At 37.6% G+C, this 26,840-nt stretch overlaps 1 long non-coding RNA gene across 1 annotated transcript in view; it reads left to right on the top strand.

Annotated features, from left to right (window-relative positions):
• LOC118763000 overlaps positions 1-26,534 on the top strand; it is a 106,284-nt gene extending 79,750 nt beyond the window's left edge. Inside the window, exon 3 of the long non-coding RNA XR_004998754.1 lies at positions 26,316-26,534. This is a non-coding gene — a long non-coding RNA (uncharacterized LOC118763000). The remainder of the gene's footprint in view (positions 1-26,315) is intronic.
• The last annotated feature ends 306 nt before the right edge of the window (positions 26,535-26,840 follow it).

The raw sequence follows: 26,840 nt of genomic DNA, 5'->3' as shown, positions 1-26,840 counted from the left end.
TAAATGATGTAGTGGTATACATGTTATAGTAGTGGCAATTTTAGTTCTATAAATATCACACACATTTGGTGTACATCATGTCTACAACTATTTCCTTGAGGAAAACGCCCTCAGCTCAAGTTTTTCTCGTGCTTACTCTTCTCTCTCCCTTCTATTATTTGCTTATTCTTTATCTCTCTCTCTCTCTTTCTCTCATTCTTTCGTTTTTATTTTCTTTTCCCATCATACAATAGCAAACATGAGTGTTCTTGCCCACTTGCGCAATCTCTCTCTCTCTCTCTCTCTCACACACACACACTACCCCCTCCTCCCACACCACACGCCCTCAAATCAACAATTACCTGTTTTATAATTTGTGCAGTTATTGTGTCAAAAAGTTTCTGGACTAGTTACGTTTAATAAAAAAAAATTATTTACCTAAGTTTTAACTTGATCTCCTGTGAAAGAGTCACCTTGCACAGCAATACACTTGTCCCAGGTTCCTTCACTTTTGGAATCTGACCTGGAAATCGTTTTCCATAAGCCAGTTGAGGACTTTCTGTGATTTGTTCTGGATGTCGACAATGGGGTTAAAACAGCAACCTTTGAGCTGCCTTTTCATTTTGAAGAAGAGATGGAAGCCTGCAAATGCTAAATCTGGCGAATAGGGCAGGTGCGGAAACGATCCCATGTTATTTTTGGTGAGAAATTCATGAGTGAGGAGAGCTTGGTGACAGGGTATATTGTGGGTGTGAAGAATCCAATTCTTCATGCTCCACAGATCTGGGCACTTTCATCAAATTTCCTCCCTCAAATGCTTCAAAATGTTTCAGTAGATTGATGGTCTGACCCTGGGAAGCAAATTCTTGTTGCACAATTCTGCAGATGTTGAAAAAAGTGATATGCATGCTCTTTATTGAGCTGTGACTCTGTTGTGCCTTCTTTGGTTGTGGAGGTGAAGGGCTCTTCCATTGTGATGACTGTTGCTTTGTCTCACGGTTGTACCTGTAGACCCAACACACGTCACTGGCGATGATCCTTGACATGAAGGATGGGTCATCAGTAGCATGCTGATGGAGATCTTGACAGTCTTTGACGTCTTCTGCTCAGTGGTCAGCAGACGGGTGACAAAGTTGTCGGAGACTCACTGCATGTTCAATTCAGACGTTAGGATTACCTGCACGGACCCATTCGACAGACCAACAACATTAACAATGTCATTTATTGTCCTCCAACGATCCTCATACATAAGCTGATAAATTTTCTCCACATTTCTGAGGGTGACACTTGTGGCATGTCTTCCAGATCGCTCATCATCTTCCAGGGATGTTCTTCTGCTTTTGAAGTGCTCATGCCACTTGAAACATTGCGTACAACCCATTGCCTCATCACTGTAAGCTTGCCAAATGTCTATGTAGTAGACTTCTCAAGTTTAATGCAAATTTATGTTGGCTCTTTGTTCCAACTTGCTGTCCATGACAAAATCACAGACTGCAGCATACATGTGATCATAAAAATACAAATTTTACAACTTGCAAAGTAAACACAGCAATGTCACTCAGAACGCTGCCTCATGAAGGTCACTGCTAGCTCTCACTGTGCATGCAACTGTTGCTGCCATCTGTTGGTACACTACAGAATTAGTCCAGGAACTTTTTGATACTACCTTGTACACTAAACATGCACTGTATGCAGAACTCACTTGTGACAGAAGAGTAAAAAGAATATTTGATAATATTAATTTTTATTATTACTAACAAGGTGAAGGAGGCAAGTTGGCAGAATCATTAGCACGCTGGTAAAAATGCTCAGTGGCATTTCATCTGTCTTTATGGTCTATGTTCAAATTCCTCCGAGGTTGACTTTGCTTTTCATCCTTTTTGGGTCAATAAATTAAGTACTAGTGAAACACTGGGGTTGGTGTAATCAACTAGTTCCCTCCCCCAAAATTTGAGGCCTTTAATAGAAAGGATTATTACTAATAAGGTGGCTGCTATTTACGTTTATTAATAACTAGCAGTATCGCCCGGCGTTGCTCGGGTTTGTAAGGGAAATAACTATATAAGCATTTTTAGAGAGTTATAGCCAAAAAATAGCAAAAAATGCATTAAAAATGGAAAAAAGATGATGGTAAATTTTTTGAAAAATCGTTGACTCATCGTAGACATTTTTAGAGAGTTACTTCCCTTATATAATAGCGAAAAAATGCATTAAAATGGAAAAAAAACGATGGTAAATTTTTTTTTAAATCGTAGACTCATGTAGATGCTTTCTTAGCCATTTCTGTTTTGGTGTCTTCAAGCCATGAAGTCGTTGTTCTAAAAGAATGCTGGTCTCCTTGACAACGCATTACGACGTTGATTTCCTTACACTCTCTTCCCCACAGGTGCAGGTGTGAGCGTGGACGCCAACTCCGCCGCCATCGACACACGAAAAATTATGCATTAAAATGGAATAAAAAATGATGTTAAATTATTTTTAAAATCGTAGACTCATCGTAGACGCGCGCTAATACTCAGACGGGCTCGATATGAATCACGACTATAAGATACCCGAATTTGGTTAAACTGCACCGCAAAATGTGGGAGTAGTTAGGAATCTAAATCGAAGGGGACAGACACTCACACAACTACAGTTTTATATATATAGATATACATAGCGCAGTAGTGATGAGATGTGACAGCAAAGAAAAGCATACATTCACTCTCTGCATGCAATTAGACTCGGAAAGTTCGTGAGGAACCCATTGACCCAATTTGCTGACTTTTCCGATAGCACACAGGTCTCAATGAATGGTTGAATGACCAAATCCAAGCTTCTCTGCTAGTTCCTCAACAGTTACGATGAGATTTTGTTCCACCAGGGTTTTCAGGATGTCCTTGTCGAGTTCTACAGATCTTTCAGGATGAGGCTCGTCTTCTAGGCTGTTCCAATATAGCTTTGAAAAAAATAGCTGTTAAAATCGAAATGCACTCTTCAAAACTTGCACTATGAATAAGGACAAGATAAAATTACTACCTGCTTTTATAGCAAGTTAATATAAGTAGTTTATCCCATTCCCCTCTGACTTTTAGTTCAAGCTGTTGAAAAAACCGCATTATTATATATATATACATACATACATACATACATACATACATATACACACACACTCTCTCTCTCACACACATGCACACATTTATATTCTGTTATTCTTTTATATGTTTCAGCCTTGAGGTTGTGGCCATGCTGGATCATGTGTGTGTGTGTCTATCTGTCTGTCTGTCTGTATGTATATATGTATATGTATGTGTGTGAACAATAATATTTTCAACAGATGTGTTGCAAATGTATCTGATTGTTCTCAAGCTTCAATACTGTGTGTGTGTGTATGTGTGTGTGTGTGTGTATGTATGTATGTATATGTATGTATGTATGTATGTGTGTATGTATGTATGTGTGTGTGTATGTATGTATGTGTGTGTGTGTGTGTGTATGTATGTATGTATGTATGTATGTATGTATGAGTGTTCCTCAAATCACTATCTCTGGCTATTTACTCTCTTCCAAGAACATTTTCACTCACACTTATGTGTTAGCTTCCCATACATTTTACTCATGTATCTATCAGCGTGATAGAGAGAAACAAATATTACATCTAGTTTCACTTTATTCGTTGCCCACTGTGTGTGTGCGTTTGCGTGTGGTGTAAACCAGACTAAGAAAAGCATTTGACACACACACCAGAATGTGAGTTTTCTGTAAATTTTGCTTAATTGGAGTTTAAATTTTAAAAACTGGACCTGGCATGACGCGATGCATTGTACTCTTAAAACTGCTAGGTAAATTGTAATTGAAGAAATCCTATATTGTAGATTTGTATAACTCCCAAAGGGAGGCAGATAAAATCTGCCTTTTATAATAAGAGATCTCATATTAATATGACTGCAAGGCAGAATCATTTGAGCATTGGAAGAACACGTTACTGTATTTCTTTTAGCTCTTTTTGTTCTGAGTTTAAATCCTGCCAAAGTCTTTCATCTATTTGGGACCAATAAAATACCAGTCAAATGGTACTGACCTCTCAAAGTTGCTGACCTTGCACCTAAATTAGAAACAGTTATTGATGAGGCAATGTCATCTTAATATGACTATATGATGGCAAACAGGCAAGATTGTTACAGCAATGGAAATATATGTTGCAACATTCGGCATGATTCTTTACACTTATATCCAACCAAAGTCAACGTTATCTTTTATTCCTCAGAAAAGATACCTTGCAGCAATTTCCTGACACTTTACATTGTGAGTTCAAATCCTACTGAGGTTGGTTTTACTTTGCATCCTTTCTGGATTGATAAAGTAAAGTATTAATTATTAGGATCCATGGTATTGATTAATCCCCTTCGTTCAAAATTACTGTTTTTAAGTCTGAGTCAGAAACCGTTATTAATAGTGGCTGTTTACTTGAAAGTTAAATTCATGCTGACTTCTCAAAACATTGAAAACCTATTGGTAACACTTCAAAGTAAACTGTTACTATTAATAATGGTTTTATATTTTGCTTCAAAGCCAGCATTTTCAGAGGAGGGGGTAAGCTGATTACTTTGACTCCAGTGTTCCACTGGTACTTATTCTATCAACCCCAAAATGATGGAAGGCAAATTTGACCATGGTGGAATTTGAACTCAGAACGTAAAACCAGAAGAAATGCTGTTAAGCATTTTTCCTAGTGTGCTAATGATTTTGCCAGCTTGCCACCTTAAAGTTATTATTGATAATCCTTTCTGCTATAGGTACAAGACCAGAAATTTTGGGGGAGGGGTTAAGTTGATTACTTTGACTCCAGTACTCCACTGGTACTTAATTTATTGACCCTGAAAGGATGAAACACAAAGTTGACTTTGACAGAATTTGATCTCAGAACGGCAAGCCAGAAGAAATGTTATTAAGCATTTTGCCCAGTGTGATAACGATTCTGCCGTCTCACCACCTTAAAGTCACTATTAATAATAAGAATGTATTATATATAATAATGACAGGATCTAATTGACAGTCTCACACACTCACATACATAAATATACTTTCACACTCACACATATGGGATGGAGTGGTGAGTTGATCTCAAGATGCTGGACTTCTCAAAGATGACAGCTGTGATGATTGATGACATGCCATGCTGGGGAAGACCTATCCAGTGCAAGCAAGGCACAATAGCCATTCAAACAGTGGTAGTGATACAGGTTAGGGTATACAATGTATACCGTAAATCCTCGAGTATAGTCCGCCCTTGAGTATAATACGCAGGGGATTTTTAGGGAGCTTTACCTCTGAAAAACCTAAACCTTGTGTATAATACGCACCCCTTCTCTAACTTGACTCAAGGAGGTCTATATAACATCATTGGTTTTAAAAAAATGTATATGGTAACATCCTTTATTATTGCCTTCTTTATCTTTGGCATCTGTTTAATTTCATCTTTATTTCTTCTTCCATAACCTGACATTGCTTTTGTCAACATCAAATTTTCTTCTGGCAGCCCTATTACCATGCTCTTCAGCATATGATATAACTTCAAGTTTAAAAATAGCTGAATAAGATCTATGAGGCATTTTATGGGCATGTAATGTAAAAAATGTTTTATTGGAGATTAATGTACAGGTTTAAGTTGCACTTATAAAAAAACCCTAGTAAAGACCCACAGTAGTTCAAACATTTAATACTGGCATTTAATTAAGTATCTATTGTTTGCCACGGTAAGGATGCAAACTGCCAATACAAACCTTGTATATAGTAATTTTTAACCTCGTATATAGTATGCACTAGGGATTTTGACCTTTAAATTTTAGGAAAAAAATGCGGATTATACTCGAGGATTTACGGTATATACTTAGTCTCTTGCTCATTATATTTCATGTAAGTCTCCATTTACTGCGCTCTTCAGTCATCTCTCATCTATAACTTGTCTTCTATTCATTGTACCATACCATCTGTACAGTGAGGGATGGCACTTAATCTATATTCAATTTCCTTCACTATCACTCTTTATCACTCTCCTTATCTTCCACCATTACTCCTTTATCTATCTCATTTCCATTGCAATGCCTGTGTAATGAGGGATAATTTCAAATCTGTCTGCATTCAATTCCCTCTACTGTCTCTCTTTTCATTGATATTTATCATTGTTTATCTCTATTACAATCCGTTATTTGTCCTCTCTGAACATGATCCATCTTTATTGCTATCTCATCATGCTGCTCATGCTCTTTCTCTATTCAATCTCCTTACCAACAACCAGGATGCAGCTATCACTATCTCTCTTCCATTACTCCCTCTCCGTACTATTGTCCTTCTATCACTCTATTTCCTATCATTATATTCATATTCTCTTTTCTTTTATCCACTTGATCATCAGTCCCTTTATTCTACTTACCCTCTTAGTCGTGTTTATTTTGAATGATTAGAGACACTGCAGAGAAAACATTTTAGTTTTGCAAGAGACAGGGTAAATTGTGCTGGTATCATGATATAATGTGGTTGACATTACAGATAGTATCTAACCATGAAAGCCATGCTACATTGGAATGTATGAGTGAGATGAGATCCTCTGACCCATCTTAAAGTGCAGTGGCCCCAAATATGAGCAAACTTGGACCATCACAACCTGTTTAACCTATACCAGCATGAAAAGAGGATGTAAAATGATGATGAAGAAGTAGTAGTAGTAGTAGTAGTAGTAGTAGTAGTAGTAGTAAAAACGATTCACGGTTAGTAGTTTGTAACTTTATTCCTTTCTAGTGAGATCATGGAAATTCCACAGAATGGAAAAGACTAAGGGAAGCTATTTAAGAAAGAAAGGGTGATTTGCATTTTTATTTTTAATTTGTTAAATTATTTCACTTCCAATCATAACGATATATTATATGATTTTGAAATTTCCCTCTGCTAAACTCTTTATATTTCTCTCTACCCCTTCAACAAACTTTTTAACCATGTAATTCCTCTCTTCATGTCATTAACATTTCTCTTTCTCTTTGCATAATGCATCCGCTGGCTATCTGTTCTCTCACTCACTCTCACATTCCCTCTTCTTCTTACCCCACTCCCTCCTCCTCCGCCTCCGCCTCCTCCACATCCCCCTCCATCTCCTCCTCCCCTTCCTCCCCCCTCTCTAACAGACTAAAGTGTAAAGTGTGAACAAATAGAAGAATACCCATTATGCCTTTATCATTCTATCTCATTTCCATTGCAATGCCTGTGTAATGAGGGATAATATCAGATCTGTCTGCATTCAGTACCCTCTTATATAGAATTAGTTCCATAAAAAAATTCTTTTTACTCTCAATACAAAACCACCAGCACCACCACCAGTACCAGCACCACCACCACCAGCATCATCATTATATTCTTTAGTAACAAAGCTCATTTCATTTCAGTTCAGTTCAGCCATTTGTTTGTATCTACTTTTTCTTGTTGTTGATGTATCCCTACTCTGACAATACAAAGGCTATCTGCCTGCCCCCACCCTCTCTCTCTCAATGTAACTGCCACCTCTGTCGATCTCTCTCTGTCTTTAACCTCACCACCCTCTGCTAAATATTGTATCCTAACATATCTCTTTCTCTTTACCTCCCCACCCTACATCACATCATTAACACTTCTCTCTCCCTCTTTTCTCTTACTGTCTTTTTTTCTCACTCTTGGCCTCTCCCTTCAACTAACCATGTGATGCATTTAGCCTTAGTTATTATTATACTCCTCTCTTCTTTTTTCTCTATTCACATTCCTCACCACTTTTACTCCACCTCTCACTCACTCCACTTCCACTTCTCTAACTAAAATATGACAATCGAATGAATAAGCAGATTATTATATAGATTTGTTTTAATCCTCTACTTTCAGTTTTGAATTCTTTGAAATGTTGTTTGTATATTTGTACAATAAATATATTTTGATTATTATTACTACTTTTATTAAAACTATTACATGCTGTATATTATTTAGCAAGGATGTTTTCCTGAGGCTGCATAACAAGTCTCTTCAAATCTTAAGAATCTTTCTTAGGATTCTTGCAGAATACAGGATTCCACTTTTCTGCAAGTCAGCCATTTGAGTCTTAATTCGAATATTCTTCATTCTCTTAGGTAGCAGTTTGGATGTTATTATTATTATTATTCAGGTCACTGCCTGGAATTGAACTTGGAATCTTGGGGTTAGTAGCCTGCTTCTTGGGACGCAACCAATATCACTTCTATATTTTACCTGCACCACTAAAAACATTTACTGGATTCTATCTCTGAATATTTATGTAACATTTACCTAAAGAACACCATATCGCCAGTTGGATGCTTTTTCAACTCTCTTGTACATGCTATTTCTCATCTATCAGTCTTTGGTTTTATTTCACACCACAAATCCCTTACTTCTCGCTACCAAAAAGAACAATGCCTAATCTTCCACCTTGGCTGCTCTCCACCTTTGTGTATGAAAAGTGTGGCTAGGATAACATAACTACACTCCACCGCCCCATGTTCCGTCCTCTCACATTCATTCCATCATGGTATACCACACTTTTACACACCCATTTCACAGACTGCACCCACACTTTCCTATCCATCTATACATTTATAAACATTGAACATGCCACAAATTACATGGTCATATGGACACAACTTCCCACTTCATGTGCATGCACCCACAAACATACTGACATACATATCATCTCACCTTGAACCTACAAACATATCTCTAACCTACCATCCCCTCACACATTCTTCTATATCGTAAGACACCGCACAAATATATTGCACATTGGTATCTCTTTTTTATCACACATGTCCCGTGTATCTATGCACATGCACAACTACTGGTATTGTGTGGTCCCCACTACTTCTCTCAATTTCCCTCCCTCACTACTTCTCACCCTCCACTTTTCTTTTTCTCTTCCTTCTCCCATTCACCCTCCCTCTTTTTACTTTCTCTCCTCTTTCACTCTTCTTATTCTCTCTCTCTCTCTCTCTCTCTCTCTCTCTCTGCTCCATCACTCTTTCTGAATTTAAAGCTACTGTAACCCAGATTGTGCTTCCACTTCTGGTTCTCCTTTTCCATTTCCCAGCTTTCATACCATCTTCTGGACAGACATCATATTTGGTATCATAAATTTTTTTGATTCTCTTACCTCTCAGTTCTTTTTTATATGCTTCTTTTTGTATTCTGCTTGATGACAGGTATCACCTGAAACATCAGAATTTCTTCTATTTACTCCTTTGACATGTTAAGGTTTACTGTACACATCTTTGTTCTTTTCTCACTTTCTGTTTCTACATTATTCAGCTATGTGCTTTGGTTGTCTGATTCTATGCATTTTTGTTTGTTTCCTCCTTGCCTCAAATTGTACTCATGTTATCATCATCATCATCAGTTAACGTGCTGGCATGTGTTGGATGGTTTGACAGAAGCTGACCAGTGGGAGAGTGGTCCAGGCTCCATTTGTCTGTTATGGCATGGTTTCTATGCCTAGATGCCTTTCCTTACACCAATTACTTTACAGAGTGTGCTGGGCACTGGCATGAGTGCTTTTTATGTAGGTAGATTCCTGTCCATTTTCCTGCTTACTAGAACTTTGTCTTTGCTAAGTTAACTTTAAGGCCCTTTGATTCCACATCTAGAATGCCTTTCCTAGTTCTGTTACAGAGTGAGATCATTAGTATGTTGTAGTTCCCAAGTTCAGCTGGTCTTAAATTCTTCTGTTATGGCCTGGAAGACAGTGATGAATAGAAGGGGACAGAGAACTGAACTCTAGTGAACTCTTATCTGTACTCTAAATTAAGTGCTGTACACATGCTGACTCTTGCCTTACTGATGGTATCCCTATACATGCTTGTATGGCTTTCACAGCCATTCATCTACCACTATCTTCCTCAGAAACCACCAGATCACAAAGGAAAGGACCCTGTTGAAGGCTTTCTCTCAGTCAATGGATGCCAAGTACAAAGGTGAAGTATTTAGCTAAAACTTCTCTTGCATTGTTTTATTTAGAAGATGGCATTAGTACTACTTCTTCCTGGCACAAAACCAAACTGCATCTCATCTAGTCTAACTCTTTTCTTAATTATTTGAGCTGTAACTTGCTTCATAATTTTCATGATCTGGTCCAACCATTTGATAATAATTACTTCTATTGAAGGCATCTTCTTTACACTTGTTACAGCTGACTATAATGCTGTACAACCTGATTGACTATATAGGTGATTTGGCCATATTCTACCCCGCTAATTATTTTAAGTATCTCTGTGGTAATTTCTGAGGTACTAGGGGCTTCCCTATCTACATATCCTTAATTGCCTTGGAAAGACTCTCTTTCTCCCGGACATTTCCATGTTTAATAGCCTCTCGTAGTAGCACTTCCATGCCTCTATCTTTTCAGAATCACTAAGTGCAAGTACATCATTATCCATTTGTACTTTTTACCCACAACAACTTCATTTTCTCTGATATACTGTCTTGCAATCTGGAACACCTCACACTTGTAATCTTCATGTTGTAGAACATAAATAAATCCCCTCCTTTCTAATTCCCTCTTTGCTATGTAAACCTGTCGCCTAGCTTCACTTCTTGCTATCTGCTATATTTCTCTATTACTCTCATTTCTTCCACTTGCAGGCCTGTCGTTTCACTTTTATAGCTTAATTTACTTCACTGTTCCACTATTACATCACCCTTGGTCTGATCACCCTTGTTCCAGTTACAGATTTGGTCTGGAACTCTCAGAACAACTGGAAGATCTGTGCAAACTTCCAGTTGTCCTCTGTGTTCTGTGTCTCTAACTCCTTCTTTTTGCCAAATACTTAAATTAGTATGTCTCTAAATTTCTTACTGTTTGCTGGGCCTTTGAGCTTCCATATCTTTCTTTTCCAGACCGGTGTGTTTCTGTGAATCCTTCTAGTTCTAAGTCTGGAGTTATTAACCACTAATCTATGAAATGTAGAACATTCTTTGCATCTACAAGCATCTGTCTTGCCCTGTTTTCTAGTGAGAACGTAGTCAGTTTGGTTTGTGTGCCCACCAGATTAGGTATTCAGGCTGCTGTTGTTTCCTGAAGTTACTGTTAAAGAGTATCAAACCATTTGCATATACATATATACATACATGCATGCACACACACACACACATACACACATGTGCGTGCAAATACATATACATACTTATACATGTATACAGAGCTTTTGACTGGTAGCACTTGCATGTGCAAGTTGTTTGCAAGACATCTAATTAACTTCTGTTACATTTAGCTTCCATTAACTCAAGTCCGTTAAATTCATAAAATTTCATAAAAACCAGTAAACGCTTAAAACTTTCTATTGTCTTAGCATGTTTAATATTGTACACGTCATTCTTTCAACTCCGCTATAAGACCACTTATTATTATAAATAACTTCTGGGATCTCATTTGGCCTTGACTGGATTTGAAACCAAATCCACCCGTGGGAAATTTCTTTGTCCTATCAAGAGGGAACAGTGATTGATGCGTTTCCAGTTGATCCATGACCTCAGTGAGGTGGATGTCAACAGAGAAAATATTGACTCCCATAAAGGGGAAAAAATAAATGGAAGGAAAAAGTTGGTAAATATTTCGGTGTGAATGCAAATATTTTGGTGTGAATGCAAATAGCTGTTACGAGGTAGTGAGACATGCTAGAAATAGCAACAAAATATTTCCTTTTCTGGGAAAAGGAGCCATTTGCATGTGATTTTGATGTCACATTCGTTGAAAGCATGCAAAATAACCTGGAAAAGACAAAAAGACCCACAAAACAAAATTCCCTTGGTGGGAAACTTTGAGGTTCCCACCACCCCACCCACCTTTCTTTTCCTGAAAAAAGTAACTTGCGGCAGGTTAGATACATTGCGGAAGGTTAGATACTTTGGAGGTTAGCTACAGTAAATGCACCCAAAAAAAAAACTGAGCAAAAAAATTATTCCACACCTAGATACAAAATATTTACTGAAAGAATAAAATCTTGTACCAATAATACCTGTATTTCAATTAATTCAAATTAAAGTACATCATCTTCAAAAGTGGCAAAATTTTTGTTGGTTGCCATCTGGGATAATTTTAGTAACAAATCAAATAGGTAAGATGCATTAAAAATTTCAATTTTAGTGTTTATCCATAATGTTATTGATTTTACACATGTTAATTAAATTTACCTGCCCATGAAAATTTACTCAGTAAGATGAGCTAAAATTACATAACTATAAACCAGTGGTATATAAAGCACCCACTGACAAAATTTCAAATCTGTATGTAAAAAATTTACAAGCATCTTGAACCTGAATAATTCAAAATAACGTGAACAAATGAGTAAAACATTTGATAGATTAATATGAACACTAAAGATGTTTCTAGATGTTTTTTTTTTTCATTACACACACACATAACATGGCCTCACTCAATTGGAACTACACATGTGTTACTTTGACATCATCATTCCATAAAAATTTTTTTATGGGGAGAAAAATATTGAGAAATATCAATAGATATGTGAGTGAGAAAGAAACGAGGAGGGATGTTTTGGGATGTGCTAGAAACAACTGCCAGATTTCCTTTAAATCACACATTTTCCTCTGAAATTATTAACAATTTTTTTTTTAAAACTGAAAATGTTTCTCTCACAGGTTTTAAGTGCGTAGTGAAAAAACAAAATGGCCAAAATCGTTTCAGACTGGGGTGGTGAGGGGGTTATGAGAGCGAAAAAAATTTTCAAAGTTTTTTTTTCCATGAAAAGATGCCTCCCATAATTTTGAAGACTTTGGTGAAAAACATTGGAAAAAATCTCTATCAAAATGGAGAAATTCCATCTTATGTGGGCCATCTGATCCAAAACTCTGTTTTCCAGAAACTCTTCCCCCTACCCCCTTCCAAACATTTTGCCTACAAATTTCTTTGTAATTGTAATCTACACTGTTTGAAAGGTATCTATATAAAATTTCATTAAAAGATACCTGTTTTCCAGGATGTTATAAAGGGGAAAATGTCGGGTCCTGTGAATTTTCTAAAACTCCTCTCCCCAACCCCTCAGAAAATGTTTTCCCAACAAATCTTTAGATACACTCAATCTACAGGATATAAGCAATTATTTGGTGAAAGTTTTGTTAAAAAGTATCCATTTTTTTCTGGAAGTTATGAGGCAACAAAGTTGGTCGGGTATTAAACTGTAGTTATACCTTTAAAAGTTAACATTAACGGATTGACGTTGACTTCTGTTGCATTTTCAAAGAATTAACAATTAACAAAGTCAACTTTTCGATTAGTGGTACCCATCTCTGCATATACACATATATACACGTACACTTACACAAACATATGTGTATATATAGATACATATATACATATATTTTGACACATACACAGGTACACTAAGACATACACACATATGCACTTTGATATAGCCATGCACTGACTGCCAGACTGAAAATCAATCAGAGTGATACTGGGCAAACAGCAAGTCATGTTGCAAAAAAGCTGGTAGGCTGTATATAAATTAGCTATTAGCGACAGAAACAACCTTTGTAATGAATATTAATCAGCACATTTTGGTCTGGCATTTGGTGCTTGGCTAGTTTCTGATGATGATCCGCAATACAGTGAAATCATGTGATTCAGTAGTGCCATTCACCAGTGCTGATGAAATTCTGTCAATTGATAGAATTTTGATGCTTCTTAGCATTTGTCATCTACACAATGATTTTTCAGGACATTCACTGCAGTTACAATGTTATACACAACACATCCAAGTTATGTTAGATGTGTTAATTAATATTTGTTACAAAACCTGCTTCTTTCACAAATAGCTAATTTTATACACAGCATGCAAGCTCTTTGTGATACTACTGGCTGTTTGGCCAGTATTATTCTGTATCAGCTTGACTGATTTTTTGTCACTGATAATATACTATACTACACTGTAGTACACTATAATACACTATATCATGAAATCACATAATACAGGTCTGCCATCCACTGGTTGTGACAAAATTTTGTCAACTAATAGAATTTCAATGCTTCTTAGCATTTGTTGTCGATACAAAACGATTTTGGGAGAATGTTCACCCCAGTCTACTAGGGCAGTATTAACAACACATCCAAGTTATGTTGGATGTGCTAGTTAATATTATATATATATATATATGTGTGTGTGTGTGTGTATTTATATATATATACATGTATGTATATATACACATGTACATATATGCATGAATATGTATATATTTTTACATATAAACATAAATATCTATATCTATCTGTCTGTCAAATATGAGTTTCTTATAACAAACATAACTGTAAGTCAATGAATATGATTATGTAACTCCTGTTCTTTTATCATTCATTTAGTAATATATACAGGGGTTGGACAAAATAATGGAAACACCTAGCATCATAACTTTGAAATATCTATAAAACCATCAAAAGCTTGTTTATTTTAATGTTTTTTGATTTATTATTAGTGTTGTGTAGTGTGATGGAGGAAAAGAACAACAGAAAAAGAAGCAATGGGGGAAAGAAATACAAAAGGCCTTACCTCGGCGAAATCAGCGGTCACTCTCACAAATTCAACACATCTTTTCGCTCTGCGCTCTTTGCTGGAACTGACCACATGTGCTTGCTGACCACACATGCTTCCTGCCCACGCATGCCCCTTTCACTCTTCCACTGGCCCCTGCAAGCCTTACTTCCACCCACCTCATCTGTCATCCTCTCCACCAACACCACATAGCTCATCACAGCCTGTAACACCACTAACACCACACGCCCCCTGATCTACAGATCATTCAGCCGGCTTTCCCACTCACTCCTCACTCCCGAACTCACACCTTAACTGGTTTCATAATCAGCCAACCAGGGAAGAGGGTGCTGCTCCCTCTGTGGTCACAGTACGACTCTAGGACTGGCCTGAGTTCCTGGCATGTTGCTGCTGGCTTCATCATCTTGTTTACTGATGTTGTCTTCATCTTCTTGCCAACTGTTGTTGTCTTCGTCTTCTTGCCCACTGCTGCTGGTTCCATCCTCTGAGGCTTGGACAATATTCAGTACATCCAAAACGTGGCATGGCATACCATCGACAGAGACATTGTTCTTTGAATTGGTGGAGTTTATTGTTCCCTTTCCCCATTGTGATGTACACCATGCGTTTGGGGGTTTTACCCAAACTTCTTCCCCGTCCTGCACGAAGGCATGCTCTTCCTCTGCCCCGGGTCGTATTGATACAGTACATGGATGCCTCCACTCGTACCTGAATATTGCCCTGTGTGGCACCAACTCCTCAGCCTGTCCTGACCATGGCAACATATTGTACCAAAATACAGCCTTGATTGGTGAAATGTGGCCACTCTCTACCATGGTCTTGATGGTACGATGATGCCTTTCCACCACCCCATTTCCACTTGGCCGGTATGCCGCCCTGAAGAAGTGGTTGACCTTCCACCCATCAAGCATTTCTTTCAGCACCTCCGAGTGAAATGCAGTGCCATTATCCAGAAGCAGTTCATCCACGGGGCTTCGTTCCAGGAATATCTCATTCAATACTTTCACAATTTCCTCTGCGGTCCCCATCTTCATCTCCCTCAATATGGCCAACCGCCCCGGTCCACAGTCAACCATTGAGAGGTATGTCCCCTGCCGGTAGTGTGTTATGTCCACCGCTAGTCGTTTCCAGTCGTGGTCCACTGGAATACTTCCTGCCTCAATGGACTGGCACCTGTCACAGCTGCTAACCACTCTCTGTACACTCCGTCTTGTTACATCGGAGTCAACTTTCCTGGCTAGAAACAACGTCCTGTCCACCCCCCTGTGATGCATGGTATGCAATCTCCTCAACTCCGAGTCACTCAGATGGCATACTGCAGCCACAGCCTGCTCCGCATCCTCTGGCATTTGCAACCAGGCTCGCTTTACCCTGGTCAGGATGTCTGCCCTGTTCTTCTTGGAAGACACAAAGATCACACTCAGCTTCAGATTGAACTCAGTGGTTAGTTCACGCAGTATCCCCAATTGACACTTTACCAGCATCTCTGCAGCCCCTTTGGTTCACACCATCTACTCATTGGTGATGACTGCTATCACTCAACCAAGTACAGTGGCCGAATCAGTCCTGATTTCTATGGTGTGCAGCCTCCACTTCAAGGCTAGGTTCACTCCCTTCAACACGGCATCCAACTCCGCCACATTGATATGATTGCAGTCATCCGTCTTCCTGAGCCAGGCTGCATCTTCCACCATGACACCTCCCACTTCTAAGACAATCCCTATTGCGATGCTGCTGGCGTCACACCATACAATCCTGCTCTTTGATTTGGGAACATACCAACTGCCCTCACTGAATCCTCTGCTCTTACTCTGACCAAGACTTCCTGTGTCATGTCGGTCGTGTTCTCCCCCACTCTTTCATATCACTTCACTCCTTTGGTTCATCTCTTGATGAAGCTACATGCTGTCCGGAGCCATCCTGCAATTGGGTAGTGTCCCACCAGCTTCCCCCACACCGAGAACAGTTCCTATCTACTCATGCTGGTGCCCAGTTTGAGGATCTCGTTCCCTCACCAGAACACCAGTGCGCTGGCCTTGTCTCTCCATAGCTTGAGGCCCAGTGCAGCACCTCCCTCCATTGCCTCTGGTGGCTTGGCGATCAGTCCAAAACGCTTCAGGTGGCCTATGACCTCCGTTGCTGGCATTATGGTTTCATCCACCAGAATATCATCAATATATGAATTGGTTCCCTTTTTTACTCTGTCCACCTTTCCCAGGATGGCCTTGAGAATTGTTGCCATAATCTTTGGCGCTGAATTCAGCCTGAACCCCAACCTGGTCAGAGAGTACGTCCGGCCCTTATACCTAACAAGCTGATACTTCCACAGTTTCTAAGCCACATGTACCTGTAGGTATGCTGACTTCAAATCGACGATCGTGGAGGCCCCTGTCATCTGTCTCCACTCTCGCAAGGTGTCTCTGCAGATATCTGTGGCCTCATTGCCTGTATGACATGATACGTGGTCATTTAGCTCTCGGAAGTCAAGCACTGGCCTGACCTTATGCTTTGTGGGCTGTATCACCGCCATCAGTGGCAGGACTCTGCTCTCTTCTTTTTCCCAAGGGATCAATATGCCCTCCTTAATCCACCGCTCCACCTCTCCCTCGAACTCACTTCTGGCATCTCCTTTTAGAGTACGCTGATAGCAGCCCACTTTATTTTTTAACATCGGGGTTTCTCCCTTCCAGTGCCACTTCACTGTCCACCTCTGGCCATTGAAGACGCCCGAATGTCCTGGTCTTCAATGGTGTGTGCAGCATGCTTTTCTTCACGGTTCTCACCAGTGCATGGTCTCGCCATACACGGTTTCCCCGCAAACCCGAACGTTACACCGGCTTCGTTAAAGGTGACACCTCCCAAACAGGTGATTGCATCCATCCCCATCACCACGTCAATCTCATCTACCAAGTGGCCAACTACAATTGCTCGCAGCATCAACCTTATTCCCTGCACCACAATCTGCGCATCTGTAACACCTTCACAGTATACTTCTCTTCCGTTGACTGCTCTTACACTGCTTTCTCCACTCCAAGCTGTAATTACTGCCAAATGCAGTCCTACCCCATATTAAAATAAATTTGTTTGAAATTTTAAGATGGTTCCATTATTTTGTCCAACCGCTGTAGGTATGTATTCATTTATTTACTGGTGTATATATATATATATATATATATATATGTATATGTATAAAGTAAAAAGTAATAGAGTCAAAAGGAAGAGTAAGTATGGTTAGGCAGCTTTTAAATCACTACAAATGTTTTGATACATTCAGATCCTCATATATACAGGATTTAAAGTTAAGTTTAAATTAAATTATGTAACGATTTACCTGTATAAGAAGATCTATATGTTTGGATCACTTTGTATCTATAATTAAATCATTTCATGATGGGATGGAGGCCTCATTCCTGTGGAGAATGGTGTCAAGCAGAGTGACATCCTTGCTCCAACTCTCTTTTCTTTGTACTGTGCTGCTGTTTTTACTCATGCCTTTGCTAAGGTTAGCTCTATGGGAATATATGTCAGGTATCAATCTTCTGGCTGCCTTTCTAATCTGCGCCAATTTGCTGCCAATTCAAAAGTTTTCCAGTCTCTTATTCATGACTTCCTTTATGCAGATGACTGTGACTTAGTTGCACATACAGTGGATGACATGCAAATACTTATGAATTATAATTGTTCTTCTTGCAAGGCATTTGGACTAAACATTAGCCTGAACAAGACTGTTGTAATGTTCCAGCCTGCACCAGAAAATCCATATGTGGAACCAGCTGTCTTGGTTGAAGGAACAATTCTGAAAGTGGTAGACAAATTTGTCTACCTGGGCAGCACACTCAGTTGTTCTTGCTCCCTGGATGATGAAATATTTTTCAGGCTGCAGAGAGCAACTGATTCCTTCCAGTCTCTTTTGTCTCGTATCTGGTCCCAGCATGGCATCACAAAGCAAACAAAAATTGCTGTGAACTGTGCATGTGTACTGACATCGCTCATTTACTCATGCGAGAAATGGACCCTTTACAAATGTCATGTAAGTGTCCTTGAATGCTTTCATCAGAGATGTCTCAGACACATTCTGCATATTGGCTGGACCTTAAAAACTCCTGAGGACAGCTGATATCTCAAGTATTGGGGTGATGGTGCACAATCACTGGTTACGTTGGACTGGACGCCTTATTAGAATGAAGGATAGTAGGATCCCTAAGCACATGCTATATGGAGAACTTGTGAATGGAAAGAGAGCCTGGCAAGTCCTCCTTAAAGGCCTGTGATATGCAGGAAACTGACTGGGAGAGCAATGCCTGTCATCACCACAGATGGAGGACGCAGCTTAAGGAGGGGGTTGACACTTTTGAGAGAGCACATATTCTGCATGAAGAACTCAAGTGTGCTGCTCGAAAGCGCACTGCTGGTGTGGTGAATGGGGAAAGCTTGGTCTGCAATGTTTGCTGTCATGTATGCTTGTCAAAAGCAGGGCTCATAAGTCACCAACAGAGCCACAAATGCAAAATATAAGTTATTCCTAATGCGCACAATGTTCCTGAGGGTCAGCAATAGTCTTCCTCAGTCATGAGTGGATGGCCATCATATATATATATATATGTGTGTGTGTGTGTATATATATATACATATATATATATATATATATATATATATATATATATATATATTATCATCATCATCATCATCGTTTAACGTCCGCTTTCCATGCTAGCATGGGTTGGACGATTTGACTGAGGGCTGGCGAACCAGATGGCTGCATCAGGCTTCAATCTTGATCTGGCAGAGTTTCTACAGCTGGATGCCCTTCTGTAGAAATATATTTATACAACAGGCTTCTTTCAGTTTCCGTTAACCAAATCCACTCACAAGGCTTTGTTCAGCATGAGGCTATAATAGAAGACTCTTTCCCAAGGTGCCTTACAGTGGAACTGAACCCAGAACCATGTGGTTGGGAAGCAGGTTTCTTACCACATAGCCATGCTACACTATGATTTAAGAGTAAATTTATAAAGAAAAAAATGAAAGCAAGAAAATTATTTGAAAAGTAAGACAGTATTTACAATTTAACTAAACAGCTACTGGTTTCAGTTGCTTTAAAATGTTGATCTAGTCATGCTAAGCTAAAAGGAAACATAAATTGAAATAAATTAAATTGAATTAATTTTTCATTATATCAGTTCTTGAAGTTCACATTTTTTCTAATGATGATTGCATAGTGCTGTATTTCTTTTCCATCTGATTGCTGCTGGGTAGCAATTGACTGTAGTAGTAGCCAGCTGTTACTGAAAGTGACAGGAACAGTAGCAGCAAGCGCTCGGAGTGGCTATAGCAATTGTCCATCTTTCTAGTAGTAGTCATTGTGGTAAATTTAGTAAAGGTTGAAGTGGTGTTGGTGATGGTTGTCTCCCTTCCTCTATCACAAGAATTTAAACGTGGTTGGTATTTTGCTATGAAGGACATTTCTATGTTGATGCATTGTCATTGAGTTATATTATCACTAAATTTATATCAAGGGAAAATTGTAAAGTTTGATTGTTTCTTGCTTGCATAAGCTCAGAGTCCTATTTGTATGCCCATATTTTAATTTGTGATCTATGTATGACACATTGTCATAAAGCATTTCTCATTTGATCAATGTGATGTTTTCCACATCTTGATAGATTAGGTTTTCAGATGTACAGGTAAAGTTATTTCTTATTGTGAAAAATTGTCCCTGTTTGAAACAGATCTCTGATCCTTCTGTCAGGTTAAAATATATGCCACAGTTGGATCTTTTGCCTTTTTTTTTTATTGTTGGTCCTGTTGTTATGGTGTAAAATTTGACATTTGTTATTTTTTCATTGATCTATATTGAATTTTACTCTTTATGATGGTTTGTATCTTGATGATTTGGTTCAGTCTGGATTCCTTTTTCAGTAATGGTATGATTTGGAATATGATGTTGTAAACTTCATTGTTTTGGAGATTGTAGGTAGAACTGTATGTTAGGACCTTCAATTTTGACTTATTTCTTTGGATTTTGTTTATCTTAGTTCCTTTATACTGAATTTCTTGGCTCATTGTATTCCATTATTGATTAAGGATGGTGGATAATTCATGTTCTGTTAGGAAATAGAAATGTTATTCTTATTAGTATGTCTGCATCAGGTGTAAATCTTGGCTTGAGAATTTCTACTTAGAAGTCGAGATAAATATTGAAATCACAAACATAGACTAAAAATAGACTTACTGCAAGAATGATGCAATGAACTTCCCTTCTAATAAAATATGTGCTTGAAACAACATTTTCATAAAGCAACTGTTCTAATACTACAGATCAAAGAACTGGTATTTGTATTTATAATTGTGTCAATCCTACCTCAAAAATATTCACAAAATTAATACACTGACTGTTGTAGAATCCTGATCAGATAATTATACTTGTGAAACTAAAACAGAAAAGGAATTTATGGGGAATTTTCAACTCAGCAAGTGTAGAAAGAAGCTAAATTAGGAAATGGAATAATGAAACTAATTATTACCTTGGATGTAACTTGAAAATGGTACCATGTACATATGCATGCTTTATTAAAATTTATTTATTATTCAAAATTCATTAACAATAAAGAAGTTTGTATTTGAGAAATAATCAGACAATATTCAGCTGATACAAATGCTAAAATTTCCTTTATTTTTTTCACTGTTTCCATTTTTCCATTTTGCAACTGAAATATAATCAAACAAACCAATTATTATAGGTACAAATATGAACTTAGTTTTCTTTTTGAATGTCCTTAATATAAATATGCACTTTCATTTCAAGTTAATTTCCACAACAGAACAATTCTTCTGTTTTAGGGGACCATATCACATCTGTTATGTTCATCATCATCATCATCATGGTTTAACGTCCGCTTTCCATGCTAGCATAGGTTGGAAGATTTGACTGAGGACTGGCAAACCAGATGGCTGCACCAGGCTCCAATCTGATCTGGCAGAGTTTCTACAGCTGGATGCCCTTCCTAATGCCAACCACTCCGAGAGTGTAGTGGGTGCTTTTATGTGCCACTGGCATGAGGGCCAGCCAGGTGGTACTGGCAACGACCACGCTCAAATAGTGTTTTTTACGTCCCACCTGCACGGAAGCCAGTCAGCTGCTCTGGCAATGATCACACTCAGATGGTGCTCTTAGCGCTCCACTGGAATGGGTGCCAGTCATCGAATTTGATTTGATTTCAATTTCACTTGCCTCAACAGGTCTTCGCAAGTAGAGTTTGATGTCCAATGAAGAAATGATGAAATTTTAATTAATACATTTCATTTATATTCCTTACTTGGAAGCTTTGGTGATCATTGTCAAGTATCTTTTATACTTTTATCTGAAATACCTTTCCTACAAATGTCATTGTATATTCCTTGGAGAAAACAGTATGTAGATATCTTGATGAGTTTGCTTGCATAAAAGTTAACCCTTGAAATTTCATTTTTAATCATTATTTCTTTCCTAAAAACAACATTTGAGTCAATAAGAAGGTAAACTTAGAAATGGAATCTTAACATTGCTTCATTTCACATGCCCAAGAATTCAGGTTTATAGTGAATAAGAAATAACATTGTGTGATGTCCATAACTTTCAGAAAAGCATTAGTAACATCAGTAAAATTAAACAAGATGTAGGACAAGATATTGTGATAGCCTGGGCTTCAGAGGCCCACGGCTCTTCAATATCCTCCCGAAGAACCTGAGGGACCTACATGGTGTAGATGCGGATGTCTTTAAAGTAGGACTGGATCTCTTCCTGTCAGGTGTCCCGGATGAACCAACTTCACGGCAGGAGGTGCAGATGAGGGCAGCTGCATCGAACTCTCTCATGCATCAGATGGCGTTTGCTAAAAAGCATCCGTGAGGTAAAATCATGTAGCAAACCAAATGGCGGTGCCCCAGCATGGCCACAGCTCATTAGCTGAAACTGGAAAAATCAAAATCAATCAAATCAAACTACAACATTAGAAAAGAAATTGTGACAAGACAATGAGTGACCTGGAAGACGATGAGTGATCTAGAAGACCTGCCACAAGCATCACCCCTGGAAATGTGATATTGTGCATTAAGAATTTGTCCCCAAGGGCCAGACCATCAATTGAGAGTTCTACTGCCATGTTTTGACACATTTGAGGGAGGACATTCGGTGAAAGCAACCAGATCTGTGGAGTGTGAAGAATTGGATTCTTCACTGAGCTATCCTCACTTGTGAGTTTCTCACCAAAAGCAACATAATTTCTACACCTGCCTTATTCACCAGATTTAGCACTTGCGGACTTCCATCTCTTCCCTAAGATGAAAATGCAGCTCAAAGGTCACTGTTTTGTTGAGATTGAGAGTAAATTGCAGAAGGTCCTTGAGTTGTGTATGGAAAATGACTTACAGGTTGGATTCCAAAAGTGACAGCAATGCTGGGACCAGTGTATTGCCTCGCAAGGTGACTACTTTGAAGGAGATGATGTTAAAACTTAGGTAAATAAATGATTTTTTATAAAAAAATACTAATTTGATAGTTTGATACCACCTCGAAAGTTTGAGAGTCACCAATATAGGGTATCAAATAACCAAGATGTCTACTTTCTTTTATCCTGTCATTGAATATTGTGTATCTTGTCATGGCCAAAACACTCAATATTCAAAGACTGAATTCCTGAACTACAGAGTTGTGTTACTTATTTCTGTAATCTTGATGAGTGCTTAGCGGGTTTTTAGCTCACTAATTTAGTATAATGTTCAGTCATCCTTCGATAGCTGTAGGAATTAATCCAGTGAGGAACAACAACAACTCATGTGAGTTTTCAAAGACTTCATGTACATGTAGTATTTATTCCAATCCGGGATGAGAGCATTTTACACAGCTTGTATATTAACATTCAACAGAACAGAATGGAAATTGAATAAGAAAAGGTTTTTGTCTTGCTGCCCAATGTGGGGATGTCCCATAGCAGGAACAGAGATGTAGAAGATGTAGTCAGCTGCAGGCCGTGTGGGAGAGGAGAAGAGGATGTTACTTAGCTGTGTACGTCTTTTTATATCTAATGAGTGCTACCTAGTTGTTAACAGTGTAACAAGTGAGATAACTCTAGATGACTCTCATTAAAATATGATGACACTGGATTAAAATAAGTTTGCCTACAAGTGTTATCTGGGATTGCAGTGCTGCGTTTCAGTACAAAAAGTTATTTCAATAGAAAGCTAACAGAGTATTCACTTTCATTTTTTGTAGCTTATGTGCGCAAAAATTTTATGCTGTGTAATTTTGTCATATGACAGTAATATATGCACACCGAATTAAAAAGAAGTATAATGAATAATTACTACATTATTTTATGCACTCGTTTCAAAATGTGTGTATCTTAGAGGGAACAGTGGGCTGGTATCATATCTTGGAAGATTTACCTTTCATACGTTCAACTGCTGTATAAACCAAAGCATAAACTAATGATAAGCACCAATTTAGTAGTCTGCAGGAATCAGTGGAAGGACATACATTTCAACTTTTAACCATATTTCTGTGTATTGTTAGTAGTTAATCTAAGTAAAAGTTGACTTGGATTAAAAACTAGGATTTTAACTCTAAGCCTTAAGATAATGTGTACCATTCTTTCTATAATTAAATTATTATTGTATGAATAAAAATCAGCTTGATTTTGAGGGCTCATAATGATAAAACGATGGTTATGTTAATGACAGCAAAACCATATTGAAAACCTTTCAACCATGTTTTCATGTTCATTATGAATGATTCAGTATGTGAGAGTGGTTAAGTGTTATCTTCTGCAGGCTCTTCAGAGTAGTTTGTGGTAAGCCATCGAACATCATGAAACATCAATTTCTACAGTTCTTACTGTGTAAAGTGATGAACTGTATCATGCCATTATACTCTACATACTAGTTATGTTGCCAAGTAAGTGGCATCTGTTCTTCAATAGTGTTTTTAACATCTGATATATGTTATCTGCATTTTCAACTTTTAAATATATTATCATAGTTGTAAGTCTTAATTTTGTAAGATTCAATTAAAAACTTTACTTTCTCAGATAGCTAAATATTAAGATAGTGAACAAAGAGAAAAATGAAAGCTATGTTTTCCTCCTTTATAAAAAAGAAAACGAAAATTATGAAAACTTCATTTTACATATAGAAATTCTGAGTACATCAATTTCTATAAATAGATATACCAAAACTACTAGTATTAGCTTGTTTACAATAGTGTGAAGGCTTCAGTTTTAATTTGATTAACAACTAAAGAGAATTTTGTTATACATATTGTTATATATATGTTTTAGTATATCTCATTTACATGAACTACTATAAGATAGCTATATTCCAGAGATGCTGAAGTTCAAGAACTACTGGTCTGTTACCCTCACTTCCAACATATCAAATACGATAGAAATAGTACTAAATAATCACCTCTATCTTCTTGAGTTACTTTAATCTCTCACTAAGGACACTATGTTACATACTAACAGGGATGCTTCTATGCAGTTGCTCAACCTGACAGAAAAAGCAGTAAAATCTCCCTCAAACTACACTCACTATTTGAAAAAGGACACATTGATTAATGTATTGCAGAGAACAGTCTTGCTGACTAAATTAATTGATAGTCATGAATTGACTGTTTTAATCATATGCCTGTTTGATCAGTGCTGACCTTGGGCTAAGCCACAACCAACTGTATCTCTTGGCTGTATAAACGTTAGAGGAAGCAATGGTGTGACTCTTGATATCAGTTAGATGTCAAGGAGTGTTCTTCTGAACTTCAGGTACAAGACTCCTCTTGTAAAGTTACTTACTTATGGGTTTCACTTATCTCAGACTTGTAATTAAAGGTTTCCAATTAGACTGTTCCATTATATGCTGATGAACTCTTACTCAATGCACCTTCTTTCAATTAAATGTTTTGTTTTTCTCATGTTCTTCCTTTCCTACATCAATTATTTGCTTCTTGTTACTTTAAAACAAGCACTCATATGCAGATGATATCACCCATCACACCTTCTTAACTTTCTACACACATGCATCACCCATGTGCAAACTAGACATCTCACATTGGACTCGAAACACCTCTGTGATCAGAGTTGTAGAAAATGTTCTTCAGTGGAGCAAGATAACCTAATTATTTTCAACCAGATAAGCTGGCATTGTTTTGAGATAGGCATTTCTTGTCCATATTTTTACACAGTATTGTAATCTAAATCAAATAATCAAATGAACCGAGATTTAACCCTTTAGTGTTCAGATTATTCTATCAAACATAATGCTTATTGATTCACATTGTTTTGAATCAATCATGCATTATCTTATATCTTTGAAATTTTGATGATGTTATTGTTTAATGTGCAATAACATTGTAGGGTAGGTGTGAAAACTTAGATCTGGTCAGTTTGAATATAAAACAGATGGAATATTTTGACTGGATATAGCCAGTTTAATTGCTAAATTGCTAAACAGTTGAATAAACCAGCTATATAATTGGCTTCAAGAGTATTTTAATTTGTTTCAAGGTTATTCTAAGTTGCTTTAAGATAATTTTAAATAAGTGTAGAATACTTTTTGTACAATTCTTCTGTACAGATTGCACATTAAATAAGTTGGACACCAATCATGTGGAGCTCACTAGTTTTCCAAAGCTATAGTAAAAAATATACATCCATTTAAAGTTCAGGATTAAAATATGTCAATTGCCACCTTTAGAAAAAATAGGCTGGCTTTTGGCGACAAGGATCTTGTTCCTGCGACAAGGATCTTGTATATAAGGAAATTTGTAAAGCAGTAAGAGGAGTTTAAGAGTTTTAATTATTGTGCAAAAATAATAGTGACCTTAGAGTTGAGAAAATTAATTTGCAGTGTTTGAAGGTAAATTTAATATCATGGCTTTATGATTGCTTTGAAAATTCTAAACTCTGAAAACTCATTTGATAAACTATTTTGAGTTGTTCAATAACATACTTGTAAGAAACAGTTCACTGAATGTCTATTTGTTTTTCTGATAAAAATTTAAGAGGATTAAATGAAAATATTTCTCAGAAGAGTTTGTTAATTATATTAATTTCCTTGGGGCATCACACAGTCCTTGAACCAATCAAATCTTGTCAAATCATCCAACTCTTGCCAGCATGGTACATAAACATTAAATGATGGTAATGATAATGATGATTGCGATATGCTAATGTTTGTTTTGTCTTTGAGTAGAATGACTTTGAGACTAATTTACTTTATATTTGATCTTAAAATGTTACTTACTCAGTGAATTCTTTACTTTTTTTG

The sequence above is a fragment of the Octopus sinensis genome, linkage group LG4 (assembly GCF_006345805.1).
Source record: "Octopus sinensis linkage group LG4, ASM634580v1, whole genome shotgun sequence".
NCBI classification, from domain to species: Eukaryota; Metazoa; Mollusca; class Cephalopoda; order Octopoda; family Octopodidae; genus Octopus; species Octopus sinensis.
This window is presented reverse-complemented; position numbering and strand designations above follow the sequence as displayed.